The sequence below is a fragment of the Pristis pectinata genome, chromosome 5 (assembly GCF_009764475.1).
Source record: "Pristis pectinata isolate sPriPec2 chromosome 5, sPriPec2.1.pri, whole genome shotgun sequence".
Classification (NCBI taxonomy): Eukaryota; Metazoa; Chordata; class Chondrichthyes; order Rhinopristiformes; family Pristidae; genus Pristis; species Pristis pectinata.
The window spans coordinates 98997563-99010644 of record NC_067409.1 but is presented as its reverse complement, the minus strand read 5'-3'; the positions used below and the strand labels follow the sequence as shown (position 1 = coordinate 99010644).

At 38.6% G+C, this 13082-nt stretch overlaps 1 protein-coding gene across 6 annotated transcripts in view; it reads right to left on the bottom strand.

Annotated features, from left to right (window-relative positions):
* The window catches only part of relch (RAB11 binding and LisH domain, coiled-coil and HEAT repeat containing), a 90642-nt gene that overhangs the window by 66133 nt on the left and 11427 nt on the right, over nt 1-13082 (bottom strand). The window lies entirely within an intron of this gene.

The window sequence follows — 13082 nt, the reverse complement described above, 5'->3', positions numbered from 1 at the left end:
AGGTAGTGAATACTTAATCCCAAGAGCAACTACTGCTTATGCCTTTTTTAACCACATTTCCTGGCTTAAAATTGATAAGGTAGATAAAGTTGTTGAGAATATAAAATCATCACTGGCAATTGTACTATGGGCCAAAGAGTCTAATTACAAATGCACATATACTCTGAAATAAACAATACATATATTCAAATACAAAAAAGTATTCAGCATAATAGCATTTAATAAACGTTTCTTCTTTACAGGACATGGCACTCTGTTTATTTTTTTTTAAATCAGATGCAGATGAAGAAATTTAATGGCTCAGCTTGATGACAATAGCCCTGTTCTATCTCGTACAGAACAGATTATATTTAGATTGATCTTGGTTCCAATGAAATGGTCTGAATTTTGCATTAACTGGTGAGTCTCTAATGCTTGCCACTGACCTAAATAGCAATTTCATACTGTGCCAATCTCCCATAAGGTACTTTCCAAATAAAGTTGACTCTAATGTTGGCCACAAGGTCCTGTGTTGTGGCAGGGCCTTCCTGCAGTAAGCCCCGTTGAGTGGAGGGACGTGAAGAAACCGCACACAAGACACCGCTGATTAAACCCGACAAGCAGTTAAGCCACGTTCCCGTTCCCTGGATTAGCCAACGTTCAAAGCAGTCAAAGGACTGTTTCTGAATGTTTTACCTAAAATTCAGACACAATCAAAAGCATTTCCAATACTATTAAAAAAAATTATACAATCATACAGCAGAGAAATGGACCCTTTTAGCCTACCTCGCCCATGCCGACCTTGATGCCTATCTACACCAATCCTGCTTGTCTGTATTAGAGTCATATCCCTCTACACCTTTCCTATCCAAGTTCCTGTCCAAAGGCATTTTAAATGTTGTAATTGTATCTGCCTCCACTACCTCCTCTGGCAGCTTGTTCCAGATACTCATTACTCACCTTAAATCTGTGACCTCTAGTTCTAGACCCTGCTCTCAGAAAAGAAATTCTGACCAACTATCCTAACTATGCCCTTCAATTTTTTTTCAGCCTCTATAAGATCACCTATCAGCTTCCTACACTTTGGTGAGAAAAAACCCAGCCCATCCAATCTCTCCTTATGACTACAGTACTCCATCCTAAGCAAAATCTTGGTGAATCTCTTTTGCACTGTTGCTACCACATCCTTCCAACAGAGTGGCAACCAAAACTGTATACAATACCCTAAGTACAGTGTAACCAATGATTTGTACAACAGCAACATGACATCTCAACTCTTATATTCAGTGCCTCAGCCTAAGGAGGCAAGCATACCGAATGCTTTTTTTCACTACCCTATTCACCTACGTCACCATTTTCAGGGAGTGATGGACTTGTTATCCCAAGGTTTCTCTGTATAATAATGCTCCTTAGGTCCCTGCCATTCTTCTATGCATTAATTGTCAGACAACCTCCATCCACCATTCAAACAAATTAAACACATATCTAATAATACAGACACTTACCTTAATCCCTCTAGCTGCTCTCCTCCAGCAAACAGCTAGCCAGTTAAAGCATCAGGTTCAAACATGCAGAAATCTGAAACATACTGGCACTTATACGAGGAAGTGTCACAGTTACACATGGAACTGCAGCATTTCCTTGCAAAATCCTGTTTATTGTGTTTTATACAATTTGCTGTATTGTGGTTTGGAAATTTAGCAGTTTTCTCCACAATTCCAACAATGAAAACCTTGAAAATCTCGTAGAGATCCTTTCAGGTTGGTGTAATCTACCCAACACCTGAGCTGCTAGATTCAACATACTGGCGGAAAGAGCAACTTAAGATAAATTGGTGATACCAACAGATTGAGCAGGTGTACTTCAACAAACACTTTGCAAGAAAATATTTGAATGCCTTTTCATCATCTGCAGCACCTATACAACATCTGATTTTAAGTTATAGTTACATGGGCTTGCTTCACTTTTGGAACCAAAGAGTGGAAAGAGATTTTATTTTTCAGCCTCAGTCCCAATTAATTTCCCTTAGCCTTTCCTCTTAGTGTTGGTTTTAGACCCAATTGTTGTTAGTCACCTACTATCTAGATTGTTTGTGTCCTTGAGTTGTCCTCTTGCAAGTGTTTAGTAACTATCATCTCCCATTTCACAGATCAGATTATCTTCTGAAAAATTATGTTTTGCTCAACACCATTTCCTCATGGATGTGGTTGGAGCACATAAGCTTATAAGTTGAAACCAAGGTATACTCCATTTCATAACCAGGCCCAAACTGCTATCAACATTCAGTTCTGGTTTTGTCAATTATATTAAAAGGCACCATGCAATTTATAGCAATATGCACTTTTATCCGTACCATAAATTTCATCTTGTGGTTGACAGCTCAATGAGAAGTGATGATTGGAAGAAATATGGCCTAAACACCATTTTTAGAACTTTTAAAAAATTCATATACTTTGATTGTGTGCTCAATTTTAAGTGGCTTAATACAAATACTGATCTCTCAGGTGGTTCAAAACCTGGAAAAAGTCATCTGATTAGACAAATTTTCAGTTGGTCCCCAAGTAAACGTATTAAAAAAAGAAAGTAATTGAATTGCAATTTTGTTCACCGAAGCACTCATATTAAGGGCCATGTAGATTCTAGGAACATTGGAGCAATATTATTTATTACTGCTGATACACCAGCTTGAAACCCATGGGGTTCAGTGTAATCCAAAACTTTTGCTTCCCTTTGCACATAGAGATGGAGCAAGGCAAGTGATCAGCAATAAAATACACTGCTGGAAGAACTCAGTGGGTCAAGTTGCATGTGTGGCAGTAAAGGGGTGGTTGACATTTTAAGTCGAAACCCTGGAGCAGAAGTAATAAATAATATTGCTCCAACGTTCCTAGAATCTGCATTGCCCTTCTTAACACAAGTGCTTAGGTGAACAAAACTGCAATTCCATTTTTAAAAAAAAATTACATTCACTCAGCAGAATCAATTAAAATGGCACAAGAAAATGGGGCAAGTTTTCCACTCTGGGCACAATGCACAATTTTGGAACAAACTCCATTTCCCCTGGAAATTATTTGGTACCCTACAAAGTTTTACTTTTTGTGCAATCACAATAAGAATTAGTCACTGATGTGTGATCATACACCATTTTTAGAGTGCAATTAAAATTGTTGTGAAATTTTGTTTCAGTATAACCTTGTGAAAGGTTAGGTAGTGTCTAATAGTGCATTACTAATTACTTAAAAATAATTATGCTTCATTAGGAATGAGAAAGGCTGCATTGCCTTGTTCACTCAGAACCAAAACCCAACCAAGGAACAGTATGGATACCAAGATGATACCTTGCCTATATTCAGCAAAAGAAAGTAGCTGCTTTGTTACATCTCCAATTGATGATATACTGCTTTCAAGTATGGCTTTTCTAACATATTATCAAAAATTAAAAAACTGCTGCTCAAAGAAAATAGTATGGAAAAAATTCACAGCATCAAAGTAAATGTTCAATTTTCAGCTTGGATCAACAACAAAATAAAGCGTCCAACTGTGTTTTTAAGTTTACTGACACAAATGTGTCTGATAATGTTATGCATGAACAAATTGAGCTAACACACAGATACAAAGCATGGACTAAATTATAATGCATTGTTGATCTGCAGAATCCATAACAATGTGCACAAATAACATGGAAAGTTTGGATGGCCAGGTCTTCACCTGTGAAATGGTCTATTGTCAATTTAATATGCCATTTTGCACTTAACCATTTGTTTCTAGTTCTCCCAATCTAGTCCAAAGGCAGGATCATAAACAAATCAATATTTACAGAATTTTAGGAAATAGTTTTTAAATTGGAAACTGCACCCAACATGAATTCAAGTTATCAGTCCAAAATTTCAGTCCGCCTGATATCACTGGCCACGTCTTTGGGCACTGTGTTTCTTTCAGTGTGGCTCTGGACAGCATTTCATTGAGAGCTCAGGCACACGGGTGTGGCATAGTGCAGCATAGGAGCTGTCGCACTGTTGGCATCCAGCCGAGCCAACGGAATGGTTTTGACCACCTGTCCTCAGTCTGTCGAAAGCCGTGATTGTATATCAATGTTTGTGAAGTCTCACATTTAAACATCCAAAATCACCAAAGCATTGGTGCCTGCAGAATTCGTCCCATTATTTGCAAAAAGTAAACCTCAGAAAAAGAGATAATTTTTAATACTGAGAATAATAATGTAGCCTCTTGATCAAACTGAATGTAATTATTCCACTACTGACAATCTTCAAATGCCAAAGCCCAAAGCTCTTAAATATCCTAATTCCCAGTCTCTACTTTAAAATGCACCTCTCTGACCAAACATTTGGTAATTTGCCTTAAGTGGCATTTTATACTGTCAAAAGCTGCTATAAACACAAATATGCTACAACCTGCTTCTCACAAAAGTTACCCTATATTCATCCTATCAATTTGAATGGGATGAACATTGAAGGTTTTGCAACAGATGATCAATAAGCTTTTGAAAGGTTAATGCACAGCAGCAAAGTTGCTGGCAGTTCTGACGATCGTTACAACTGTAGCTCATGATAATCAAACTGTGGCATTTTTGGACATTTTCCTCAAGGGCACTCAGGACTCACGTGAACCTTTATGGTTCTAGGGTCCAAATGGAATAGATAATCAGGGGGCTCAAGAGGCACTGGGAGGGATGCTGCAAGGACAATACATTAGTCTTAAATGTAAGGGAAGGGAGCAGAATTGTTAGAAATTGTACTTAATGGATAACTGAAAATATTACTTAAACAGGCAGAGAGAAATTTCCAAGCACAAGACATTCCTTGGTAACAAACAGCTTTTTTTTGATGCCATTCATTACAATTTATGGTTTAATAAATCTGATTCTGATTTTACAGATGTCCATAAATTGATTTTGTCCATAAGTCAGAAAATATACACACAAAAAAAAAATCACTCAATATGGAAATCATACCTCTACAGGATTGTAATGAATGGCATCAAAAGAGCACAAATCTGATAAGAAAAAGAAACAATTTCTAGGTGTAGAGAGAGAAAGGGAGGAAGCTAGTTCTGCTGTTTGTAGGAGCAAACATATACATGCATTTCGGACTTTCGAACAATAATATTATGGAAGCTCATGTGTATGTACAGGTGTCCATAATCAGATGTTCATTACTTGGGGACAGCCTGTAAAATTACAGCTGAGGAACAGATTAGGATACTTGCATCAAGTGCACAAACATATTTTAACAAAATGGAACAACGATGCATGTTCTATACTGAGACAAGGGTGCAACACTGGCAACAAGATATGAGGTTACGTGGTTTGGTGGTTTGAAAATGATGATGGGGGGGAATAAGTGTATTACTACTTGAATGTTATGAAAGAATCTAATGAGAAATAAGCTGGTAATGGAGACTAACTGGCAAATTAAAAACACAAATGGATTTAAAGCTCCAATGGAAGTTCTGTTTATGTCCCCATAGTAGCAGCTATGCAATGGTAGAATCCATGAAAGCAGAGAACAGACAAAAATGGAATGTATTAAATTTTAAAGTTGAGGAAGAGGATACATGAAGCAAAATAATGGAAAAGCAAATGAATAAAATATTGCATTTGTTGCTGATTATTGCCAAAGGATTGGATGGTTTCCATTCCCGTGTTTTAAAAGTAATATGTCGAGAGCATAATAGATTCTCTTACTGTAACCTTCCAATATGGTTACAGTTGGAAAACCAACTGTAAAACTGCATGTCACTCCATTTTTTAAGGAATGAGACATGGGGATAAACAGATTATGAACCAGTTGCCCTAACAATTGTGATCATGAAATTACCAGAAAATAGAGTGACTGAACCTTGAAAATTTTCAGTCACTGCAGTAGGGAGAGCCAGTATGGATTTGTAAGACAGAGGTCATGTCTAATGAACTGGATTAGTTAACTCAAAAAAAAAAGGCACTGGACAAGTAAAAGTCTATGGACTTTAGAAAGGCATTTGGTGAAAGACATTGAAGCAAAACTTTACAGAACTGAAGGCAAATTATTGACCCAATTAGGGAATTGGCTGACTGGCAGTAGACAACAGGGATAATAGCAGGTACCCCCATTGACAAAGTGACTTAAAGATGTTCCCCAAAGATCTTTGTTGAGACAGCAAACATTTATTGTATATTTAAATAACTTAATCTGCAACAGGAAGCCACATTTGCCAATAACACAAAGATAAATGGCATTATAAATTAAGTACTCAGAAGCACTTAATTATGGAATTTTACAGATTAAGCCAATGTGCAAAATTGTGGTAATATTTTTCAACATAAGCGAATCTTCAGTTTAGACCAAAAATTGTACTTTCTAAATGGTTAAAAGCTAGAAGCAGTGGACAACTAAACAGACTTTGGATTGATGAATGCAAAATGTCACAGATAATTACAAAGGCTAATGGAATAGTGACCTGTTTAAATTAGAGGTCTTGAACATAAGGATGTAAATATTATGCTCCCGTTATACAAGGCTTTTGTTGGAGCATGTGATTAGAGCAAACTGTGCTGAGCTTCACATCCAAGTATATATAGATTTAGTCGGAAACTCTGCATATATTTGGCAAATTGCACTTGCATTCCAATGGTTCCAAACTCCCCACTAAATGATTACAAAAACATGGACTGTATTCCCCAGATATTACAAAACTGATCCAGATTTAAGAAATTAAGGCATATGTTGAGAAGTAAAATTCCTGCAGGTTGAACAACCTGGAACTAGGATGCAAAATCCAAAAATTAGAGCCAGGCTTTTCAAAAGTGAAGCTTGGAAACAATTCTACAAATAGAAAGCACTCTTCCACAAAAAAAAAGTGATGAGAGATCAATCGTTAATTTTTGAAACTTGGTTGATTTAGTCAAAGGGGTATGGTCAGCTATAAATTCACTGAATAACTGAAAGCAGTCATGAACATCTAAATATGTCCCACGTTTGTTCCAATGTTCACCCCATCACACTTAATAAAATAGAACAAGTATTAATCTGGACTTCTTTGGAACAGGTTCCAAAATGTACAGTTATGGGATACCTAAACTGAGGGAAATGTTAGTTGATGGACTGCTAGACAAAAAAAATGTCAGATGGAACGGCAAGATGCACGTGCGTCAGGTGCATGTTAACAGTGGTACAATGGAGCACACTTATCCTGGTACTTCAACACCTTTCAATGATCTGTTTAGGCCCTGTATTGGCTACAGCATTCAACAACTAATCAGAGTTTGATCACTGCATACTCTTCTTAGCTTTTTGCAATTTGTAGAATGTCTCCAAAGGTGGTCCAGGACTTCTTAACCAATATCGGGAAGCTACCGGGTTTGCCCACAACAGCAAGGGCCATTGTGGCATCAGAAAGCAAAATATCATGCATGTGCTTTACTTACATAAAACAAATACTTACCTAACAGGCAAGTCATAGCAGTTTCTAACCTTGGCTATCCAGATAACTTTAACTGTTTATGGAACAAGAGGGCAGATTAGCCTCACCACACAAAATGAGTTTGACAGCTCTAGTGCTTGCTAATCCATTTGCCTTATGAACACTCACTTTAATTTTCAATGACATACTGGCACAGATACCAAAGCCACTGGCCTATGGTGCCAGAGACCTTGGTTCAATCCTGACTGTGGGTGTTGTCCATGTGGATGTTGCACATTCTCCCTGTGACTTTGTGGATTTCCTCCAGATGCTCCAGTTTCCTTCCACATCCTAAAGATGTGTGGACTGGTAGGTTAATTGATTCTGTAAATTGCCCCTGTGTGGATGAGGGGTAGAATCTGAGAGGTGGGGGGTTGAGGAGAATGTGGGAAAGTTTAAAGAAAGGGGGATTAATGTAGGATTAGATCTGTAGCCTTCTGTGTCTTGGCAATTCATACACTTGTACAGATGATTCTAAAATGTCAAGAGTGTATCTGCCGCCACCACCTCTTCAGGCAGCACATTCTAGATTCCAAGCACCCTCAAGTTTCCTCAGATCCACTTTAAACTTCCCATCTCTTACCTTAATCCTATGCCCTTTTGCCTTAGATGGGAAAAGGATTGTTACGTTACCTCAGTTTTGAGGCCCAAGTTACACCTAGTGATCACATCCACTGCATCATTTGCACACTTGACACCAGACTCCTGAAACATGTGCTCTATTCCAAACATTTAAGGGAAGAAGTTATCAGGTGGACAGATGAAGAGATTCAAGGATGTGTTCACACCCTCTTTGAAGATTTACAACATCCCCAATGATTCCTAGGAACCTCTGGCCTATGACTGCTTGCAGTGCAGAGACAGCATTTAGGATAGAATTGAGAACAGAGGCCATACATGGGGAGAACGGAAGCCCCACAAGCAGAAGGAGCAGACCACATTACAAGCCATGCACTTGCCTGCCCTGTCAGTCACTACCTGCCCCATCTGTGGAACAAGCCACATGAAAACCCATAAAACTGGAGTGGAAGTAAGCCATCCTTAATGCAGATGGACCGCCTAAGAAAATTATGACTGGATCAGTAACCCAGAGGTAACTATGGAACCCAAATACATTTAACAATCTAGAATTGAGAACGTGAATGCTATTCTTAATGATTACCACGTAATCACCAGAATGTTGTAAAAACTCATCTGCTCTCCTGGTGCCCTTCAGGAAAGGAAATTTGCCATACTTAGTTGGTCAGGCTTGCATGCAATTCTAGACCCTTGTATAATCCTACAGTGCTCAACAGGATACATATTTTAAAGAGTCTTGTTAAGAATTTCACTTGTTTTTTCCCCACCGCCCCCCCCACCCAAAAAAATGCAGATCAACAGTGCAGAACAATGGATTCAAATAAATGAGAACAAAAGAGGAATTACAGAATTTCACAGACATATAAAACAGTTAAGGTTCAGCATAAATGAACTACAACTACACACAACCCTGGCAAGTATTATGATGAGTACAAGTAAATGGGTTCAGCATCTTAATGTATATTTGGTTGGTTTGAACACGGTTCCATTCATCTGGTTTCAACTATTCAACTGCCAAACACCTTGTTTTGCTGTATTTCTTTGCACACGTACATTACCAAATGTAAAGCAGGTCATTTTATACAGATTCCAGATAAAAATTACCAGTCATTTACGTTAAAAACAAAATCTCAGCCAACGGAGAAGTGTAATGTTTAACTACCATTTTTGAATTATAGACTTGCATCTGTTCCATGGATTGGTTTAAATTTAGTGATTGCTCACTTTACATGCTTAAAATGAGTTGCATTCTAAGAAATTTTCAATTTCTGTGAAGTACCTGTAAGTGATAATTTTGATGACTGACCAGTGCATTTATTTTAAAACATGTATTCGTAATGATATTTGCTTAGTACTCAAACAGAATCTAAAAAAAATGGTCGTTAAAACACTTATAATGAACCAACTTCCAGCTCTAGGAAGAAACTTAATGTCAAAACAGAAAGACCCAGAGCTTTTGTTATTTGTCTTGATTTTAAAAAAAAGATTAAATACATGCTTTTCCCCCCAAAAAAATCACAGATCATTGAAAAAGAAATCCATGACCTTTCATTAAACCAGGATATCATCTGCAGTTTTCTCCCCCTACTTCTGCCCCCCCCAACGATTAAAACATTCATTATTTCTTGTATCAGTTAAGTTTCAAGGATATTAGATACAAAACTTCCATTAGTACAATTTCCTAGAACATGAAAGTGCATGTTATTTGTACACATTGCATCTCCTTCCTCTACCAAGTTAAACGAGACATCCCAGATTACCAGACCATCTGAAGCAAAGTCTAGAACAAATCATCAACAATTCCCGCATATGCACTGGATTGTGCTTGCCTTACTCGATCTCCAAACTTACTTGCTGTTGATGTGCTTATTCTTCATCCCAGCATTGAGGTTATAAGAATTCATTTAACATGAATTAATTTGCTTTACATGACAAAAGGCTCATCCGTGAAGAGACAGCACCAAAGGCATTAGTCTGCAGACAGAAATAAAGCTGCCAGAGTTCACTTAAGGCCAGCCGTTCTAAAACTTTGGAGAAGTATTGGAATTCCAAGAGTCCAGTGCAAATGAGAAAGAAATATTAGCAAAGAAAAATTACTAGGGAAGTTTAAAAAGTCTGAAAATTGATAAATTCCAAGTACCTGATTACCTATATCCCATAATTCTGAAAAAGATAGATAAGGAGATACTGGTGGATGCTTTGGTTTTCATCTTCCAAAATTCTATAGCTTCTGGAATGTTTTTTTGCAGATTGGAGGATAGCAAGCATGATTCTGCTATTGAAGGAAGCAGGGCAAGAGAAAAAGGGGAACTACCAACCAAAGCAGGGAAATACTGGCATCTTTAATAAAGGATGCACTATTAAACAGAGTCAACATGGAGTTAATGGAAAATAAATCTTGTTTGACTAATCAATTGGAGTTCTCTTGCAAAGGTATCCAATAGAATAGATAAGGGGGAAACAAATATGGCACGTTTGAATTTCAGAAGGCTTTTGATAAGATCACACACAAGGTTGGTGAAGGTGGCTTAGGAACAGAAAAAAAACAATGAAAATGAAAGGTTCTTTGACCTGAAACATTAACTTTGCTTCTCTCTCCACAAATGCTGCCTGATCTGTTGAGGGTTTTTAACATTTTCTGTTTTTATTTTAGGCAATTGGCTTTACTGCAACAAGATTTGAGTGCAAGACTACAGGCGTTTTACTAAAATTACATAGGGTCTCGATGAGATTACACCGAATATTATACAAAATGTTTCTCTCCTTACTTGAGGAGAGAGTGAGTGGTGAAGATTCATCAGATTGGTTTCTGGAAGATTTTTCACATGAGGAGAGAATGAATAGGCTGGGCCTGCATTCTCTGGAGATTAGAAGAACAAGTGATGTCTTCATTGAAATATACAAAATTCTTAGAGGGCTTGGCAGGGTAGATATGGGGAGTATATTTCCCCAAGTGGAGGCATCAAGAATTGGGGGGGGAGGGGGGGGTAGTCACAGTCTCAAAATAAGGGATAGACCAGTTAAGAATGAAATCAAAAGAGATTTAATCACTCAGTGAACTGGAGGCTCAGTCACTCATTCCATCAAAACAATGTTCAATGTAGTTCCGGATATTGGTGGAATACATGGACTTCAGTTGGCCTTAAACAAGGTTCCACATGGGACACTGGTCCAAGAGGTTAGGGCTAATGGGATTCAGGGCAAGTTAGCAAATTGGATCCAAAATCGATTTGGCAAGTAAAAGATAGATGGCGATGATAGAGGACTGTTTATATGAATGGATGCCTATGCCTAGTGAAGCTCCACAGGGATCAGTGCTGGGACCCTTGCATTTGTAATTATAGTAGATGATTCAGATGTGGATGTAGAAGGCACGACCAGCAAGTTTGCAGATGACATGAAGATTGGTGGAGTTATTGACAGTCTGGAGGGTAGCCTTAGGCTATAGGGTGATATCAATGTGTTGGTGAAATGAGCTGAGAAATTACAGATGGAGTTTAATCCTGATAAATGAGAGGTGATGCATTTTGCGAGTACTAATGAGGCTAAGACATAAATCATGAATGGGAAGGTCCTTGGGAGTAGGGAGGAACAGAGGGGTCTTGGTATGCAAGTCCAAAGATCCTTGAAGGTGGTAGTGCAGGTCGATAACATGGTTAAGGCGGCAGCTGGGATACTGGCGTTCATTAGTTGGGGCATGCTCCAACTTTATAAAGGATTGGTCAGAGCTCAGCTGGGGTACTGCATGCAGTTCTGGTCACCACATGATGGGAAAGATGCGATAGCACTGGAGAGGGTGCAGATGAGATTCACCAGGATGTTGTGTGGGATGGAGTGTTTGTCAGTTATCAGGAGAGACCGGAGAAGCTGGGTCTGTTCTCCCTGGAGCAGAGTAGGTTAAGATGGGACATGATTGAAATATATGCAATCATGAGGGGTAGAGACAGGGTAGACTGCAGAAATCTTTTCCCCTTTTCAGAAACGAATGAAACTAGAGGACAGAGTGTAAGGGCCAAGGGATTTAAGGAGGGGGGTGGAATCTGAGGAACCCTTTTTCCACTAGAGAGTGGAGAGTACCTGAAATGCTCTGCTGGAGAGCGTGGTGCAAGCAGATTCACTGATAGGAATTAAGAAGTGTCTGGACTACCACTTCAGTTGTCAAGGCAAAGGCGGCTACGGGTCAAATGTTGGAAGATGGGATTACCATGGATGGGTGCCTACTGGGCATCTTCAATGTGGTGGGTCGAATGGCCCGTTTCCATGCTGTACGACTTCCATGGAATCAACGGAAATAGGGAGAGGGCAGGAAGAAAAGGTGTTCAGCTATGATCTTGTTGAATGGCAGAACAGACCCAAATGGCCCACACGGATTGTCTCTTACCTTTAAGCAAGGACTTTTCCTTGAGACTTGGAAATCCCTACTATACAGCCAACTGCATAAAGCCCATGCATCGAAACTCAAGAGTGAAAATGCACCTAGTGGTCCATTTTAAAAAGCTAAATATTTCTACTCCAATCTATCTTGCAAAGGTCACATCAAAAATTATTTCAACTGGGGAAAAAATATAAATTGTGTTATAGCCTGATCGGACACACTTAAAACTGAATATAGTAAAACTCCTTTAATCTGGCACACTTGGGACTTTAGTGGTGCCAGACTGGCAGATTTCCCAGACTATTGAATGTTATTCCAATTAACAGTCCAACACTTTTAATTCACTTTTATTTTTAAAAGATAATAAATTTTCCAGTGAACCCAGCAAGTTTCAAGGGAGGGCAGGAACTTGGGCCTTACTGTGGTTAGAGGGAGGGCTGGAATTAGCACTTCATGAGTCAGATGCCAAACCATCCAGATTCCAGCCACCATGGTCTCGTCTTTGCTAAACTATCGGTACTTCTGAACAAATGGATAGCAGATTATCAGAGTTTTACTGTATGTGTCAATTTCACTTGGTAAACCCAAGCAGGTTAGAGTCAGGTCCTGATTTACATTACTGGATGTAGTAAACTTAGTAAAAAGGTGGTAGCATGAATTAAGATATTTATTAATCACATGTACATCGAAA